The 19245-nt window shown below is 49.9% G+C and overlaps 1 protein-coding gene and 1 long non-coding RNA gene across 4 annotated transcripts in view; one reads left to right on the plus strand and one right to left on the minus strand.

The window, feature by feature from the left end:
- Positions 1-1539: 1539 nt before the first annotated feature.
- Positions 1540-19245, plus strand: part of LOC140427822 (uncharacterized) — a 218228-nt gene continuing 200522 nt past the window's right edge. For all 3 annotated transcript variants that reach the window (XM_072513524.1, XM_072513523.1, XM_072513525.1), the window contains exon 1: positions 1540-1823. The gene's annotated coding sequence lies outside the window, so the exon portion shown is untranslated. The remainder of the gene's footprint in view (positions 1824-19245) is intronic.
- The window catches only part of LOC140427823 (uncharacterized), a 30629-nt gene continuing 13228 nt past the window's right edge, over positions 1845-19245 (minus strand). The window contains exons 3-4 of the long non-coding RNA XR_011948638.1: positions 2168-2268; positions 1845-2074 (exon numbers count right to left, since the gene is read on the minus strand). This is a non-coding gene — a long non-coding RNA (uncharacterized lncRNA). The remainder of the gene's footprint in view (positions 2075-2167; positions 2269-19245) is intronic.

Raw genomic sequence — 19245 nt, forward strand, 5'->3', positions numbered from 1 at the left:
ACCACCATCCTAATGGTGTTACGTACCCCCTAGTTTGAGGCTCAACTGGTTGCAGCCATTACTTCTTTAAGTTCCTGATGTTAGACCCGAAGCTCCTTCAAAGACAACAAACAACCACCTCAGAGCTTCCAACACCAAAGGGCAAGAGGTCAGAAACCTCCACTGAAGCCTCCCGATAAAAATGAACCCCTCAGAAATCAACACTGACACAAATGCAGCAAGAAACATGGTCAGAATCCCTTCATGATCATGGTTTCACCCCTGCCATTTCAGCTGAGAACCGAGTAAAGTTGTATCTGCTCTGCCCCAAACTGCATCTTAAAACTCCAATATCCCAAGCAGCATGTCCCCTGCACCAGCTACCCTAATGGCCACTCTAAGTGAGATTGACAAATTAATGTCAGCAGAAATTTGATCCACAGTTGCGACGATATAACTTTAGAAAACACAATGGTCTTCTTCTATGATATAATATTCCACAATGAACTAGACAAGCATATTGATACTCACCAATCAGCTTGGTGTTGTTAACATTTAACGTGAGCTACAGAAATGCAACTTGTTGCTCCTGTCATGGAGCTGTGTTTAATGTAGACCCCGTCTTTTCAAGGCCACTGCTGAGATACTCCTGTGGACAACGTTTAAATGTTCACATCCTGAATGTATTTTGAGGCTTACTTTAGCAAAGTTTCTGTAGATTGGCAGCCACCAAAATTCTAACAGTTCCTGATTCCTGCCTTTTGGGTCAGGGCAGAAAAAGCAGCAGAAAGAACTACTTTGCTTTGACTTAATTATTTTTGGATTGTAAGGTCTTTTCCTCTGTTTCCGTAGACTGTATCGTGAATAAAGTGTTGCGTTCTATGTGTAGCTTCTATTGCTTTGCAGCAGTCAGTTAAAAAGAGACACACAGGTAATTTCTGCAGACGTTAGCTGATGAAAATAAACTGGGTGTTTTAAAAACTATAAAATAAATTAAAATGCCCCAAAACTTGATTTTCAAGCTAATGCATGATTCTTCCAGGCAATGAATTTCATTAATTTTGCAAATGATTGATTTTGCAATTTGCAACAAAATCACACAAATGAGATTGAAAAGAATTCTGAGCATCTATTGCGTTATCCATGTCATGTGTATTATGCAGCTCAATTGAATTGTTAGTTTAGTCACAATTATACATCTTGATTAAATGCTATTGCTGATTTAGTTATGATGCCATGAGTCTGAGATAGGGCCTTTTGTTTGCATTATAATATTTCAGTTGCATTTTATTTCCATGAAGATCTTTTTTTCAACAGAAAGTGCTTTTCTTTCCAAGCAGCTACTAGTGCAAACAGACGAAAGCATGTAAAAGTTACAGCTGCTCCCTGAACTAAGTGCTGTCAGGATTAAAAAAAAGTGGGGCTGCTTTGAATTGGTTGTGGCAATGGGTGGGAGGGAGAGAAGGAGGGAGCAGAGGAGGGAGCAGTCCGACTGGAAAGCGATAAAATGCTTCTGAATCAATCACCAGCTCAAATGCATTTAATTTTATTCTGGTTGCTCTGAAAATAAATGTTCCTTTTCTTCCTTTGCCACGTTCTTAGCTGCCCCTGTACCTTTGCTTCAGCTCTTATTTCTCTCCAAAAAGTAGAGGTCCTGCCTGCCAGTGTTCCTGTCAGCCTCTTGTCTGCCTTCTCGACTGCCCACCTCCGGTTGGTGTACAGCTCCTCCCATTTGCACATATAAGCCAAGTGAAGTTGCTGGCAGTGGCTGAGCAGTGCATTTTCCCAGTCCGCTGCTGTTGTGAGCCAGTGAACATCTTTCCTCGCATCACCCACAGCCCAAGGTAAGAGTTTTGCTGCCACTAAACGCTGCTGTTTTAAGTTGCTACGGACGTGATTGCCAAGCTGTTAAAACTCGACCTACCAGGGGTTTTGTTCAAAGCGATTGTTTCTGCGATTCTGATTTTACTTTTTAGTGTATAGCTGACTGATTTTCAAAGGTGGGTGTCCCAACACTGCAGGTAGCATCCTTCCAGTTGTGTCCTTTGCCTGCACTGTAAGCCTTCACACACAAGAAAATGGGCGAGAGTAGAATCTATCAGTGGCACACATCAGTCAAACGATTAGAGAAATGAAAGACTTACTCTTTTTCCAATGATTACTCCCTTTTCTAAATTTAGCAGCTCACCTGAGGTTCATCTCTGTCAGAATGTCACAAAATCCTCTGCAACAGACGAACAAAATATGCTGACAGACCGTGACGTGGAAATAAAAGCTGCAGTTAAGAAGCTGGAGAATTTTTGACAGAAAGTATTTGTGTTAACGACAAAATGACAAAAGGAAACAGGAGCCAACTGTGCTTTAGCTGAAGCAGATTACTATTCATTGCAGCAGCTAAGACTGGATGAAGGGCGATTGTTAACAACATTGCAACTGGAGACTTCTAAAAATTGTATTCTGAGGTAGAGTCCTGCTATAATCTGCGAATTCCCTGCTGCGTAACAGTATTTTTCAGTCAGATTTCTATACATAGATCCAGATGTTAGAGTGTCTTCTTACCGTCTGTTGTGATGTATATTTGGACAGGAGTGAAAGGAGGTTTGCCTTTATTTAATTGTCACAGTTACCTGGCACAGGCTCTGGCACAGGGAGATGCAACCACTCCCACTGGGCAGTCAGTACTTAACTTAGAGTTTAATAAGTCCAGGCAGTGTGGTACCCTGCGCCTTTCAATTAACCTCTTGAACCTCTTCCAACCTTCCTCCCCCATTCCTTTCTTCATAAGTGTTTCAACAAAGGCCCTTTATGAAGGTGCAGAATTTGAAACTTCGGTGTGGTCTTCCCTCAACCGCACTTCTTTGGGGAAAAGTCAATTTCCTCAGGAATTTTGCGGCTAAGTCATAACATGTGCAGTGCGTGAACTCATACTTTCACTCACCAAATTACAAATCGCAGGAACAAGGTGAAAGACTGAGATATAGATTGTGTTTAAAGACTTTACTAGGATTGCCAACCTGTCTGGAGTCTGTAAGAAATAAAGATTAATCTTCATCTAGAACAAAACCTTTTCCCCTTTGCAAATGTTTTGTTTTCTTTTTAACACTTTCATTTATTATTTCTAAAAGCACTGGAGGTGGGAAAAACGCTGTTTGACTGAATCATCGAATCGCTTGTAAATGTTAGAGAGATTGAGTCGGTTAGGAGTGTAGGAGAATGAGACAGGGATCTCGTAGAAACCTGTAAAATTCTAACAGGACTAGACAGGGTAGATACGGGTAGGGTGTTCCAGATGGTGGGGAATCCAGAATCAGGGGTCACAGTCTGAGGTATCCAGTAGACCATTTAGGACTGAGATGAGGAGAAATTTCAGCACCCAGAGAATGGTGAGCCTGTGGACATTGTATGTTTTCAAGAAGGAGTTAGATGTAGCTCTTGGGACGAAAGGGACCAAAGGATATGGGGGGGGGGGGGGGGAGGCAGGAAGAGGCTATTGAGTTGGATGATCAGCCATGACGGTGATGAATGGTGGAGCAAGCTCGAAGGGCCGAATGGCCTACTCCTGCTCCTATTTCCTATGTTACTATATTTCACTTTCCATTTGCTGCGGGAAAGCATTGTGCTATAGGAATGTCCTCATTGGCTCACCTGAAGTGGGAGCTTTGGAGCCAGATGGTTGGAGGCATGAAGGTCACGCGATGACACCTCAGGGAATACATCCTCCTTTACGCGGGTAATACTAGGCTTTTTCACAAACAATTCCATCTGTCAATAGCAGAATATAGATTCAAAGACTTTATTCTTCTCTTAGTTCCTCCAAAGCAGTGCTCCAATTTTTTGAAGAACTTACAGCATATATTTTGTAATGTGTCACTTATGACCCTCGACTCACTTTAAGAGTTCACCTCATACCGGCTGCCATCCTTTCTGCTTTATAAATCTGGGAGAGCAGTCTTTCACCTTAGTCAGGGATAGTTAGGGCAGTTAAGAATCAATCACATTGCTGTGGAGTCACATGTAGGCCAGACAAGGTTAGCTTACCTAAAGGACATTATTTAACCAGATAAGGTTTTGCATCATTAAACTCAGTCATCATTAGTTGATTTGCTTTATTGAATTGAAATTTCACCATCTGCCATGGTAGGTTTTGAACTCTGGTATTGAGAGCATGACACGATTTTGTGAAAATACCACTGTGCCACCGTCTCCCCCTGGGCAGTCAGTGCCGTTCTATGAGATGTTCAGTGTGGGTGGCACGGTAGCACAGTGGTTAACACTGCTGCCTCACAGCGCCAGAGACCCGATTTCAATTCCAGCCATGGGCAACTGCCTGTGTGAAGTTTGCACGTTCTCCCGAGTCAGCGCGGGCTTCCTCCGGGTGCTCCGGTTCCCTCCACAGTCAAAGAGGTTAGGTGGATTGGCCATGCCAAATTGCCCCTTAGTGCCCAAAGGCTAGGTGGGGTTATGGGGGGGAGATTGGGCGTCAGTAAGGCTCTTTCAGAAGGTCAGTGCAGACTCGATGGGCCAACGAGCCTCCTTCTGCACTGTAGGGCTTCAATGTTTGCGCTTTAGCAAGGCAGCAGTGGTCCCAGAAGCATTTCCAACTCCCAGTTAGAGCATTGTGTTACTGTGAAATGCTCCCTCTAGTGATCTGAATGAGAACTGAGGAAATTTGCACAATGCATCTTTCGTGAGCTCTTCTGATTGGGCAGCTGAAATCAGAAAAAGGTATGTGATCATTTGTTTGTTATAATTCGTTAAAGTGTTAACGATGATTGCTTCACTGTAGTCTTAACATACACACTTCTTAATGAGAAAATCATAATGCAATAAATAAATTGGGTAGGATAACACTCTGGTTTAAAAGGAGTGTGTGACCATTCAGTCTATCAATAGCATTGACAAATGAATGGCTCATTCACAAAGTGATGATACAAGTGATTGGTGACATTTTGTGATTTTGTCAGATTCTCATTTCATGACACTTTTCTTCGTGCCATTAAAGAAATTCAATTGTTGATGACAAATGCACATCCATACTCTGTACCCTCTCATGATACTTAACAATCATCTGCATGCGCAGGCTTTTAAGAAAGCATCACACAATCACACCAGGACATGGCGTTAGTGAACCATTTGGTCATCCCTACTCTATAATTTTACGTTCAAATACAGAGGTAGTTTTTTGCCTTTTGGCCGTCAGAGAAATGGTGGCGTTGTGGCATTTTCACCCGACTAGTAATCCAATAGACCCAGGATAATGACCTGGGGACCTGGGATTCAAAAAATGTAATTGAATTTTTAAAATATTTGGAATTAAAATTCTCATGATGACCATGAAACAACTGTCATAAAACCTATCTGGTTCACTAATGTCCCTTAGGGAAGGAAATATGCCTTCCTTAGCTAGTCTGGCCTACTTGTGATGCCAGACCCACACAGCAATGTGATTGATTCTTAACTGCCCTCTGGAATAGCCTAGCAAGCCACTCAGTTCAAGCACAATTAGGGACAGGAAATACAGGCTGACATCCCATGAATAAACTTTATTCAAAAGCCCGATGTTCTTGAGCCTGTGACACAGTTTGCCAGGTTGAACACTGAAAATCAGGCTGGAAAAACCCACAAGCAAGTTGCAGGGACAGTCGTAACTTTAAAGACTGCTCTGCCGCACCCCACAGATGTAGTTTGTCTCGTACCTTCACAAGTTCTCTTTTCCCACACTTCTTGGGCTCTGACCAATGCCTACCTAAAATGACATTCGGGGTCCAATAATGCAAATAGGACCCTGATTTCTCTCTTAACAAGGGCCTGGCATCAGGAAGAGCTGGACACCTTGGACTCCTGGTGATAGGCCATCCTGATAATCATACCGGCTGTATCACTGGTGGTGATGAGGCGGCAAGGAATAATAATAAAAATAAAATCAATAATAATGATAGGAAGAATTGGAAAGCAATATATCATTTAAAAGAAGAGAGATTGCTGAACTCTGAGTTACGGAGAGATCTGGCTGCCCTGGTACATGAACCACAAAAAGTTAAATGCAGGTACAGCAAGTGATTAGGGAGGCAAATAGAATGTCAGTGTCTATTGCAAGAGAGCTGGGTGGTACATTGGCACAGTGGTTAGCACTGCTGCCAAGGATGCAGGTTCAATCCAACCTTGGGTGACTGACTGGGTGGCGTTTGTACGTCCTCCTCGTGTCTGCGTGGGTTTCCTCCGGGCACTCTGGTTTCCTCCCACAGTTCAAAGATGTGCAGGTAAGCTGGATTGGCCATGCTAAATTGCTCCTGCGTGAACAAAGGTTTGGTGGGGTTACGGGACATGGGCCTATGTAGGGTGCTCTTTCGGAGGGTCGGTGCAAACTTGATGGGCTGAATGGCCTCCTTCTACACTGTAGGGATTCTATAATAAAAGTAGGGAAGTTTTACTGTAGTAGGTCGAGACCATATCTGGAATCCTATGTATATTTTTTAAAAATATAATAATCTTTATTGTCACAAGTAGGCTTACATTAACACTGCAATGAAGTTACTGTGAAAAGTCCCTAGTCAGCACATTCCAGCACCTGTTCGGGTAACATTGAGGGAGAATTCAGAATGTCCAATTCATCTAACAGCACGTCTTTCGGGACTCGTGGGAGGAAACCGGAGCACCCGGAGGAAACCCACGCAGACACGGGGAGAACGTGCAGACTCTGCACAGTCACCCAAGCCGGGAATCGAACCTGGGACCCTGATGCTGTGAAGCAACAGTGATACCCACTGTGCTACCGTGCTGCCCTTTTGGTCTCCTCTTCTCAAAGAGAATATGAAGATAAAAGCAAATTACTGTGCATGCTGGAATCTGAAACAAAAACAGAAAATACTTGACAATCGCAGCAGATCTGACAGCATCTGAGGAGCAAGAAGGGAGCTGACAATTTGAGTCTGGGTGACCTTGACAAGGAGTCATCCAGACTCAAAATGTTGGCTCCCTTTTCTCTCCACAGATGCTGTCAGACCTGCTGCGATTGTCCACTATTTTCTGCTTTTGCGTCAAAGAGAATATGATTAAAAGCAGTACAAAGGAGTCCCCTTGACTCATTTCTGGGATAAAGGGTTTGCCTAATGAACAGTTTGGGCCTATACGTTATCTTATTGAAACATATCCTGATGGAATTGATAGGGTGGATACCAGGAGGATGTTTCCTCTTGAGAGGGAGTCTAGAACCAGGAGACACAGGTTAAGAATAAGGGCTGGGATTCTCCTAGCCCGCGGCCGGGTCGGAGAATCGCCGGGGCGGCGCAAGAATCCTGCCACGCCGCTACGACGCCGGGACGCGATTCTCCGCGGTCTGGAGAATCACCCGCCAGCCGTGCAGCACGGTCCACATGGCGCCAGTCGGGGGATGCTGAAACAGCCCCAGCGGCAATTCTCCGGCACTCAATGGGCCGAACTCCGAAGAGTCCCGCCGGCGTGGTTCTAATCTGATACCACCCAGCGAGAGCTCGGACTCGCGGCCTTGGTTGCGGTCCTGGGGGGGGGGGGGGGGGGGGGGGGGGGGGGGGGGATGCGGGGGGAAACCTGACTCAGGCGGGGCCCTCAGTGGTGGGCAGGCCCACGATCGGGGGCCACCGATCGGCAGGCCATCGCGAATGGAGGAGGACCTACCTTCCTCCGCGTGGCCCACCGTCTCCACCGCCATGTCAGCGCCGCTCGCGCCGAAGTGGGAAGCCGCGTGCATGCGCAGACCCGCTTGCGGAAGCCGCGCGCATGCACAGCCTGGGCAGCAGGCCCCGCCAGCAGCCAAAGCTGCGGGACACACACCGGGGTTGTGCTAGCCCCATGGAGAACGGAGAATCACCCCGGACTTTCTGGGAAAAAGTCCGGAGTGATTCTAGCCCGTTTTCCGGCGGGCGTGGGGACTTAGTCCCCAAAAGGGAGAATCCCGCCCAAGAGATCTCCCTTGAGATGGAGAGTTTGGATTGTTAGCCTGAGGAATTCACTTCCCCAGAAAGCAATGGAGGCTGGGTCGTTGAATTGAACAGATTTTGGATGGATAAGGGAGTTAAGGGTTATGAGGGCTGACAGGAAGGTGGAGTTGAGATCATAACGAGATCAGCCATGATCTTATTGAATGGCACTCCAGACTCAAAGGGTCGAATGGATTACTCCTGCTCCTCAGTCTTATGTTGCTCGATTTACCCTATTTGAGGTCATTATCATTTTGTTCATAGTAGGGGGCAACACAATGTGGTAAACAGTGCAGAGTCAACACGTGATGTGGACTGAATTGTCAGACTAATACAAGAGTGTTCAGGAATATAGAGGAAAGAGCCCAAAAATGCAAACAGATTAGAATTATAATCTACTGTATTGATTATTGAAAAATAATTATTTATATTGAATAAATTACTTACTTTAAGATGTTATGGCGACCTCACGCTGAATTTGTATTGTAGTTTTTCGATTTTGGGTCAGAATAAATAATGTGAAATGAGTGAAAAACATGTTAAAATGCTTGGGAATGGTTATGAGGATGAGAAAGGTAAATTATCTATCAGAAATGAGGAGTGCAATTTAACCACCACGTTGTGCCCGGCACAGATGTGGGCGCGCCAAATAAATAGCGGGAAAGGCCCAAATTGAGATTCGCACCAGGTGCGAACCAGTTTGCAATTCACCCGGCCCGCTCCCGATGGAGAGTTCTGGGTCTAATCCAAAAATGGCGAGCATATCATTAACCCTCATTTGCATTCATTTCAATCTTATTAGCAAGATTGAAGTGAAACACAGCGGCCCCCCCGGGAATTACCCGACTCGTCAGCGAGACATCACAAGGGCGTCATTTAGCACTCCTTTTTAAAAACATGAAGCTGGCGCAATGGCTGCTGAGGGGAAGTGAGGGAGGTGAGTAGCCATTTCCATTTTCTGGCATGCGGCTCAAGGGTACAGCAGCTGCTGCCCCAGTGCTTGGGGGGACTCCTCAGAGGTGTTGGGCTTGATCGGGGGGGGGGGGGGGGGAGCAGCTGAAGCGTTCCAGGTCAGGGATCACTCTTGGGCCAGTGGGAAGGGGGTGGGGTAAGGGACTTTGCATCTGTGAGGCCATCAAGCCATCTTTAAACATTGTGGAGACCCACAACAGGCGCAGGTGCCACCAAACACATCCTGCTGTGCCTCCAATGCTGAAATTCAATTTCACTCCCCTTGACTGTGAGCAGCCTCTAGCTGCACAGCTGAAGGCTATTTCAAATGAGGAATGAGTCTTGTTGGTTGTGACAGCACGGCACACTCCTCAACTCTCAAGTGCCTATTGCAAGGTACACAGGCCATGCCTCAGAGGATGATTAGTGCATAGCATCTCAAGGAAACTTTGAAGCCTGCACAGTGTGCCTGAGCTCTCGGAGCGTCAGCACCATAGAGGTTGCTGCCAACAATCAAACCGTAAAGAGCAGGGATTCAGCACTTGGGATCCTCTCGTGACCAAAGTGTAAGCATGTGGATCAGAGGAGGGCACCAGAGCATAGCGTCCCAAATTTTCAAGCCGAGGTCTGGGTCTGGAGTAAGTGTGTAGAGCAAGGTTTGCCAGCACAACTGGCTCACCGGACGGCACTTAGAGAGAAGGCGGGAGAGTCATGTTAAGGGTGCGGTGGACTTGTGGGCTGGGCTTGTGGGATTTGAGGGTCTCGGGATAGAAGCCCTAACAGATTGTTGGTCTCTTTCCTACTCCAATTCCTTCCAGATTAAAAAAGGTTTGCTGGTGTGAATCCCACAGAGGTTTCCCTCGCGTTGCTGGTGGCAGCCGAGGCAGGCAGATACCTGAGAAGGAGTCAGCAGCGACGACGCAGGTTGGAGGCACCACCACATGTGCAGGGGGCCGCCGCACACCCTGGAAGCACAGCCAACAATCAGATCGAGGAGGAACCCAGAGGGCGATGCCAGCAACGGCACATGGTGCACAGGTGTTGTTGGTCCTTTGAGGAGATGACGGACAGCGTGTGCCGCAGGAGACTCTGTCTCAACAAAGAGACAGTGTGGCACCGCGCAGGAGGAGGACACCCACTCACAGTGGCAGTGAAGATCACACCAGCCCTGAACATTTATGCAACCGGATCATTCCAGTGCTCGAGCGGTGACCTGTGCAGCATTTCGCAATCTCCAGCCCACAACGCACCAGGAAGATAATGGGTATTCTGTATGGCCGGGCACCCAACTACATTACCTTCAACCTGGACCAAACCCACCAAGATGCCCGGGCTGCAGGGTTCGCCACCATCACCAGGATGCCACAGGTCCAGAGGGCAGTAGAAGACATGCATGTCGCCCTGCGCGTACCGGGGCATCAGGGAGTGCCCTTCATTAACAGGAAGGGGTTCCACTTCCTGCATGTTCAGATTGTGTGCTACCAATGCCTCTGTATCATGCACGTCTGCACGCTACCCATGGAGTGTGCATCACAGCTACATCCTGGGGCCCTCGAAGATCCCCGGCATCTTTAAGGACCATCCCAGGATGATGGGTTGACTCTTGGGGGACAAGGCGTATCTGCTGAAGTCCTTGCTGATGACACCAGTGCAAAGGCCAGAGACCGAGGTGGAGACCCGATATAATGAGGCCCATGCTGCCCTCTGTGCTGTCATTGAGCAGTGCTCGGACTGCTCAAAATGCAGTTCCAATACCTGGACCGTTCTGCTGGTGCCCTGCACTACACCCCCCAGAGGGTCTGCCGCTTTGTGGTGGTCTGCTATGCCCACCACAACCTGGCACAGCAGCGGGGCGACTTGGTGGAGGGGGAGGGACATGTGACCTTGTCTGAGGAGGAGAACCAGGAGGGGCTGGAAGACGAGCCCAGGGAGAAACTCCAGGAGGTGCCAGAGGATGGAGGACAGTCAGCGGCAAGGGTCTGACATGCCCAGAGGACCAGGGAGACCCTCATCCACACCAGATTTTCTTGGATGAGACCATGTCCTTCAGCTCAATCACTCTACTCTGCTTCCTCTACCCCAATCCCCCCAATTGCCCCTACACCCTGAATTCCCCCTCCCCAATCCCCCCAGCCCGCCTTCTCCATCACACTACCCCCTCCCCGATCACTCTGTTCCACCATCCAAGGGTAACATCACTCCAGGTGATAGGCCTGTGTCGGTGGTGCTACCCTGTTCTGTCTGCTGGCCTTGAGGTGCGCTGGTGTCAGGAACAGGGGATTCGGGAGAACTAGAGACCGCCGTTGCCTCTTGGTGGAAGGCCCTGGGTTGGCCTCAAGCTCCTCCTCCTCCATGATGGTGCCCGCAGGGTCCTGGGGGTCTCCATTGGATAGAGGGGCAGCTGCAGTGAGCTCCACAGGCCTCTACGTCATGGGTCTGCCAGTCCTGGCGGCTCTCCATTGTCTGCAGCATGGTGTCAATGCCCTCAGCCTGCGACTGCGCCACACTCTGGAGTGCCTCAGCAATGTCCACCTGCGCCTGGGACATGATTTCGAGGCCCTCAGCCATGGTCATCACATTCAAGATGCGAATGTTTTGCTCCAGGCTTTCCACTGCATTCGCTACCCTGGCAGTGTTGTGCTCGGTGCCAAGTATGGTTGGCAACATCTCCTGCGACCTAAGCCTTTGGGATTTCTCCAATCGGCTATGGAGTTGCTGGAATGAATCTGACATCCCCTCCTGGATGTCACGGCTGTGTCCTATCATCTGCATCAGCTCTGGGAGAACCTTGTCCAGAGGCTCGGCATCTGACTGGGACCCAGCTGGATCCTGGGATCCAGCAGACCTCTGACTGCTGTCAGCCGTCTCCCTTGGATGTTCCTGCGCGTCCACCTGATGTGCAGCAGCACCAGATTGTGCCCCAGGAGCCTGTCCACTAATGTCGTCCACTGTGGGGTGTGTCTCTGCATTGGTGGAAGGTGGGTGTGATACGTGTGACGCCTCGATTGTGGTCTCCTCGGAGCTCTCCTCCAGGTAGTCTTTTGGGTGGCAAGGCGGGGAGAATGACTCCGGAAGGCCCAGCCTCATCGGATGGTAGATCCTGCGAGGTAATGGACATGGAACCAGTGAGAGGGAGCATCAATTTGGCTGACATGAACTATTCACTTGAGTCAGGTCACCTTGGTGAAGGGGCAGTGGGTCCTTACCTCTGTGATGCAGGCCACCCTCGCTGTCACTAACTGCTCTCTCCTCGGTTAAACCCCGATCTCCAAGGTCCATTCCTCATAGTGGGTGAGGACACGAATCTCTGGGACTCTGGGCCTTTTCCAGCTTATTATGGGCTATCTTCTCCTGCGGGGACAAAGCGAGGGCAATGTGAGCCTCAGGTTTGATGGGTTAGGGTGGTCTATAGCAGATGGCATGTGTGGGCACTGCATCTGGACATGAAGGGGTTGTGCTGGTGGGTGCCAGGTGGTGCAGTGAAACAAGCATGAAGATCGGTGTGGGAAGGATCATGGGCGGGATTCTCCGACTCTCCGCCGGGTCGGGGAATTTCCGGTGCGCGGCGTGAATCCCGCCCCGACACCATCTGACGAATTCTCCGGCGCCGGCAGGAATCTCGTCGCGCCGGTTGGGGGCCGTTGGCAGTGGCCCCCTCCCCGGTGATCCTCCGCCCTGCGATGGGCCGAGCGGCCGCCTGTTTTCGGCCGGTCCCGCCGGCATAAATCAAACCAGGTCCGTACCGGCGGGACCTGGCTCTGGGGGCGGCCTGCAGAGTCCTCAGGGGGGCGCGGGGGATCTGGCCCCGTGGGGTGCCCCCACGGTGGCCCGGCCCACGATCGGGGCCCACTGATCCGCGGACGGGCCTGTGCCGTGGGGGCACTCTTTCTCTCCATGCCGGCTGCTGTCAACCTCCGCCATGGCTGGCGCAGAGAAGAGCCCCCCTGCGCATGCACTGGGATGACGCCAGCACATGCCGGCACTCCCGCGCATGCGCCAACTCGTGCCGGCCGGTGGAGGCCCTTCAGCGCCGGTTGGTGAGGCACCAAGCCCTTCTGCGCCGGCAGTCGCGGCGCCAATCCTGCTGGCGCCGGCCTAGCCCCTGAAGGTGCGGAGGATTCCTCACCTTCCGGGCGTCCCGACGCCGGAGTGGTTCACGCCACTCCTCGGCGCTGGTACAGCCCGCCCCGCTGGGTAGGGGAGAATCCCACCCCATAGATCAGAGAATTTACAGTGCAGAAGGAGGCCATTCAGCCGATCGAGTCTGCACCAGCCCTTGGAAAGAGCACCCGACACCTCCCACACCTCCACTCTATCCCCGTAACTCAGTAACCCCACCTAACCTATTTGGACAGTAAGGACAATTTAGCATGGCCAATCCACCTAACCAGCACATCTTTAGACTGTGGGACCCACGCACACACGGGGAGAATGTGCAAACTCCACACAGGCAGTGGCCCAAGCTGGGAATCGAACCTCGGACGTTGGAACTGTGAAGCAAAAGTGCTAACACTGTGCTACCGTGCCGCCCAAAGGTGTGAGGTGTCAGCCAGTGGTCTGTGGGGGTGGGGTTTGAGAATTTGAGGGGTGACAGGCAGAATTGGCGCCAGGAGAGAGGTGTACCTTACCCTTCAGCTTGGTGGAGGTCATTGGCCTTCTTCCAACACTGGACGGTGGTCCTGCTGGTCATGCTGCCAACATTGACAGCTGCCGCCACTGCCTCCCAGGCGTTATTTCTGACTCTGCTGCTAGGTCTCCAACCCCTTTGGGGCGACGGGGCGGGATTCTCCGATCCCGCGGCAGGTCAGAGAATCGCCGCGGGGGGAGCGCGAGTCCCACGACGCCGCTCCGACACCGGGCCGCCGATTCTCCGGCCACCGGAGAATCAGCACCAATGGAACCGGCATGGCGCCGGTGACGGCCCCCCCCGGCGATTCTCTGCACTCGATGGGCCGAGTGCCCGCGGGTTCGGCAGAGTCCCGCCGGTGTCGTTCGCGTGTGGTCCTACCCGGCGGGACCTCGGCGTTCTGGCTGCGGAGGCCGTCCTGGTGGTGGGGAGGGGGTATCCGACTCCTGGGAGGGGGGCCTCCACTGTAGCCAGGCCCGTGATCAGGTGCTACCGATCGGCGGATGGGCTAATTCCGGGGGGGGGGGGGGGGGCTATGTTCCTCCGTGCCGAGCCCCTGTAGGGCTCCGCCATGTTGCCTGGCGCGCATGCGCGTACCTGCACCGGCCGTGCTGGGGCACGTATCGGCAGCTGGAGCTGCGTGAAGCACTCCAGTGCTTTGCTGGTCCCTGTAGGTTGGGGGATCGCTGCTCCTAGCGGCCAGATGACGCCGTCGTAAAACGCTCCGGCGTTTACGATGGCGTCAACACTTAGAGCCATCATCGGAGAATTCCGCCCAGGATGTCCCATCTCGCAACCACAGCTTCGAGAGGGATGGCTAGGTTAGCATCCCCGAAGTGAGGAGCAGTTCTGCACACTGCCATGCTTATCTGCTGACTGGAAGTGAGTGTTGAGGGACCATTTAAAAGTGCTCCCCCTTGTTAGCGGCAAGATGCTGAGGCGTCAGTCCACCGAATCAGACGGCAAGACAGACAGTCATGACGAGAATCTCATGGGGGCTCAAAGCCGTTGAATAGGGGCCACGATCTCCCTGTCGTGGCCGTCAAGGAACACACCGCCAAACCTGATATCACTTCGAAATGTTTCCATTGAATCGCACCCGTTAACTCTGTTCCTCTCTCCACAGGTGCTGCCTGACCTGCTGAGTATTTCCAACATTGTTTTTATTTATGAGGATGAGATAAAGCTGTGCCAGAAGGGAACACATTTCAAAATGCCAACAAGTCTGAACTGGGTGAAACTGGATTATTGGGGAGGCAGTGGTGTGGTGATATTGTCACTGGACCAGAGACCTGGGGTAAAGCTCTGGGGATCCGGGTTCAAATCCCACCATGGCAGATGGTGAAATTTGAAATCAATAAAAATCTGGAATTAAAAGTCTACCAGTGACCATGAAATAATTGTCGTTAAAACCCATCTGGCTCATGAATGCCCCTTTAGGGAAGCAAACCTGCTATCTTGACCGGTCTGGCCTCCATGTGACTCAAGACCCACAGAAATGTGGTTGACTCTGCAATGGCCCAGCAAACCACTCAGTTCAAGGGCAATTAGAGATGGATAATAAATGCTCACCCAGCCGGCGACACCCACATCCCATAAAAAAGTTTGAACAATCCAAATTTAGCCTGCTTCGGTAACAGCTGTACTCTATTTTGATGATGGGCTAGCTTTTAAAAATAAATGCCTTCATTGCGGGGCAATATGTTTCACCAGTGTTGTACCCTCAATAACGACGCTGGAGAGTAAAACGGTAAAGAAGGCTTTAATAAGCTAAGAACTAGCCTGGTGCCGAGACGGGTGCTTACTGGGTGCCGCCTGCAAGATGGCCCCTTATATACGACTCCCAGGTGGGCGGAGCCAGAGGCGGAGTCCCCCAGTGTTCCAAGCCCGGTCTTAAAAGGGACATCACCTTACATGATGATAAGTGTACAGTAACCGTTCATCACAACCATAATCCACATGAGATCTAATTTTCTGTAGCGAAGGTTTTCATGCCTCCAAAAATAGCACCCGCTTCCAGCGGAGACTGTCGTCACACAGTTAGCTTCTCAACCATCAATTTTATTGGTGCTAGTGGATTTTGAATCTCCTTTTCATTTGACTTTCAGCTATTTTAGAGGAAGCGTGAATAGCCTGGTCACCATCGTCCTGCATGTCCCAATGTGGGAAATGAAAGTGTTTGAGTTGAATATTTGTGTATGTTTTGGTGATGAGAGGCTACATGCACACAGTCAGGGGTGGTCTGGTGCAGGAGATGTGTACCTGATCCCCAGTGGTGTGGTGAAAACAGTGCCATATGTATCTGAATCTCTGGTGGTCCACACATTGCCCTCACTGTTTCTAAGCTCCATTCAGGCAATTCAAACATTTGGACTTCTGATTTACTCAGGCGGATTTATTTAAATACTCATCCCAAAATTGTATATGTACTCATCACTGCTGCTCCTTTCTGTAGTCCCACCTTGTTCCAGTATGTTTCAAAGAACAAAGAACAAAGAAATGTACAGCACAGGAACAGGCCCTTCGGCCCTCCAAGCCCGTGCCGACCATACTGCCCGACTAAACTACAATCTTCTACACTTCCTGGGTCCGTATCCTTCTATTCCCATCCTATTCATATATTTGTCAAGATGCCCCTTAAATGTCCCTATCGTCCCTGCCTCCACTACCTCCTCCGGTAGTGAGTTCCAGGCACCCACTACCCTCTGCGTAAAAAACTTGCCTCGTACATCTACTCTAAACTTTGCCCCTCTCACCTTAAACCTATGCCCCCTAGTAATTGACCCCTCTACCCTGGGGAAAAGCCTCTGACTATCCACTCTGTCTATGCCCCTCATAATTTTGTATACCTCTATCAGGTCGCCCCTCAACCTCCTTCGTTCCAGTGAGAACAAACCGAGTTTATTCAATCGCTCCTCATAGCTTATGCCCTCCATACCAGGCAACATTCTGGTAAATCTCTTCTGCACCCTCTCTAAAGCCTCCACATCCTTCTGGTAGTGTGGCGACCAGAATTGAACACTATACTCCAAGTGTGGCCTAACTAAGGTTCTATACAGCTGCAACATGACTTGCCAATTCTTATACTCAATGCCCCGGCCAATGAAGGCAAGCATGCCGTATGCCTTCTTGACTACCTTCTCCACCTGTGTAGCCCCTTTCAGTGATCTGTGGACCTGTACTCCTAGATCTCTTTGACTTTCAATACTCTTGAGGGTTCTACCATTCACTGTATATTCCCTACCTGCATTAGCCCTTCCAAAATGCATTACCTCACATTTGTCCAGGTTAAACTCCATCTGCCATCTCTCCGCCCAAGTCTCCAGACAATCTAAATCCTGCTGTATCCTCAGACAGTCCTCATCGCTATCCGCAATTCCACCAACCTTTGTGTCGTCTGCAAACTTACTAATCAGACCAGTTACATTTTCCTCCAAATCATTTATATATACTACAAAGAGCAAAGGTCCCAGCACTGATCCCTGTGGAACACCACTGGTCACAGCCCTCCAATTAGAAAAGCATCCCTCCATTGCTACCCTCTGCCTTCTATGGCCTAGCCAGTTCTGTATCCACCTTGCCAGTTCACCCCTGATCCCGTGTGACTTCACCTTTTGTACTAGTCTACCATGAGGGACCTTGTCAAAGGCCTTACTGAAGTCCATATAGACAACATCTACTGCCCTACCTGCATCAATCATCTTAGTGACCTCCTCGAAAAACTCTATCAAGTTAGTGAGACACGACCTCCCCTTCACAAAACCGTGCTGCCTCTCACTAATACGTCCATTTGCTTCCAAATGGGAGTAGATCCTGTCTCGAAGAATTCTCTCCAGTAATTTCCCTACCACTGAAGTAAGGCTCACCGGTCTGTAGTTCCCGGGATTATCCCTGCCACCCTTCTTAAACAGAGGAACAACATTGGCTATTCTCCAGTCCTCCGGGACATCCCCTGAAGACAGCGAGGATCCAAAGATTTCTGTCAAGGCCTCAGCAATTTCCTCTCCAGCCTCCTTCAGTATTCTGGGGTAGATCCCATCCGGCCCTGGGGACTTATCTACCTTAATATTTTTTAAGACACCCAACACCTCGTCTTTTTGGATCACAATGTGACCCAGGCTATCTACACCCCCTTCTCCAGACTCAACATCTACCAATTCCTTCTCTTTGGTGAATACTGATGCAAAGTATTCATTTAGTACCTCGCCCATTTCCTCTGGCTCCACACATAGATTCCCTTGCCTATCCTTCAGTGGGCCAACCCTTTCCCTGGCTACCCTCTTACTTTTTATGTAAGTGTAAAAAGCCTTGGGATTTTCCTTAACCCTATTTGCCAATGCCTTTTCATGACCCCTTCTAGCCCTCCTGACTCCTTGCTTAAGTTCCTTCCTACTTTCCTTATATGCCACACAGGCTTCGTCTGTTCCCAGCCTTTTAGCCCTGACAAATGCCTCCTTTTTCTTTTTGACGAGGCCTACAATATCACTCGTCATCCAAGGTTCCCGAAAATTGCCGTATTTATCTTTCTTCCTCACAGGAACATGCCTGTCCTGTATTCCTTTCAACTGACACTTGAAAGCCTCCCACATGTCAGATGTTGATTTGCCCTCAAACATCCGCCCCCAATCTATGTTCTTCAGTTCCCGCCTAATATTGTTATAATTAGCCTTCCCCCAATTTAGCACATTCATCCTCGGACCACTCTTATCCTTGTCCACCAGTACTTTAAAACTTACTGAATTGTGGTCACTGTTACCGAAATGCTCCCCTACTGAAACATCTACCACCTGGCCGGGCTCATTCCCTAATACCAGGTCCAGTACCGCCCCTTCCCTCGTTGGACTGTTTACATATTGTTTTAAGAAGCCCTCCTGGATGCTCCTTACAAACTCTGCCCCGTCTAAGCCCCTGGCACTAAGTGAGTCCCAGTCAATATTGGGGAAGTTGAAGTCTCCCATCACCACAACCCTGTTGTTTTTACTCTTTTCCAAAATCTGTCTACCTATCTGCTCCTCTATCTCCCGCTGGCTGTTGGGAGGCCTGTAGTATACCCCCAACATTGTGACTGCACCCTTCTTATTCCTGATCTCTACCCATATAGCCTCACTGCCCTCTGAGGTGTCCTCTCGCTGTATAGCTGTGATACTCTCCTGAACAAGTAGCGCAACTCCGCCTCCCCTTTTACATCCCCCTCTATCCCGCCTGAAACATCTAAATCCTGGAACGTTTAGCTGCCAATCCTGCCCTTCCCTCAACCAGGTCTCTGTAATGGCAACAACATCATAGTTCCAAGTAGTAATCCAAGCTCTAAGTTCATCTGCCTTACCCGTAATGCTCCTTGCATTAAAACATATGCACTTCAGGCCACCAGACCCGCTGTGTTCAGCAACTTCTCCCCGTCTGCGCTGCCTCAGAGCCACACTGTCCCTATTCCCTAGTTCTCCCTCAATGCTCTCACCTTCTGACCTATTGCTCCCGTGCCCACCCCCCTGCCATACTAGTTTAAACCCTCCCGTGTGACACTAGCAAACCTCGCGGCCAGGATATTTATGCCTCTCCGGTTTAGATGCAACCCGTCCATCTTATACAGGTCACACCTGCCCCGGAAGAGCTCCCAGTGGTCCAGATAACAGAAACCCTCCCTCCTACACCAGCTGTTTAGCCACGTGTTTGTCTGCTCTATCTTCCTATTTCTAGCCTCACTGGCACGTGGCACAGGGAGTAATCCCGAGA

This window comes from Scyliorhinus torazame, chromosome 8 (assembly GCF_047496885.1).
Source record: "Scyliorhinus torazame isolate Kashiwa2021f chromosome 8, sScyTor2.1, whole genome shotgun sequence".
Classification (NCBI taxonomy): Eukaryota; Metazoa; Chordata; class Chondrichthyes; order Carcharhiniformes; family Scyliorhinidae; genus Scyliorhinus; species Scyliorhinus torazame.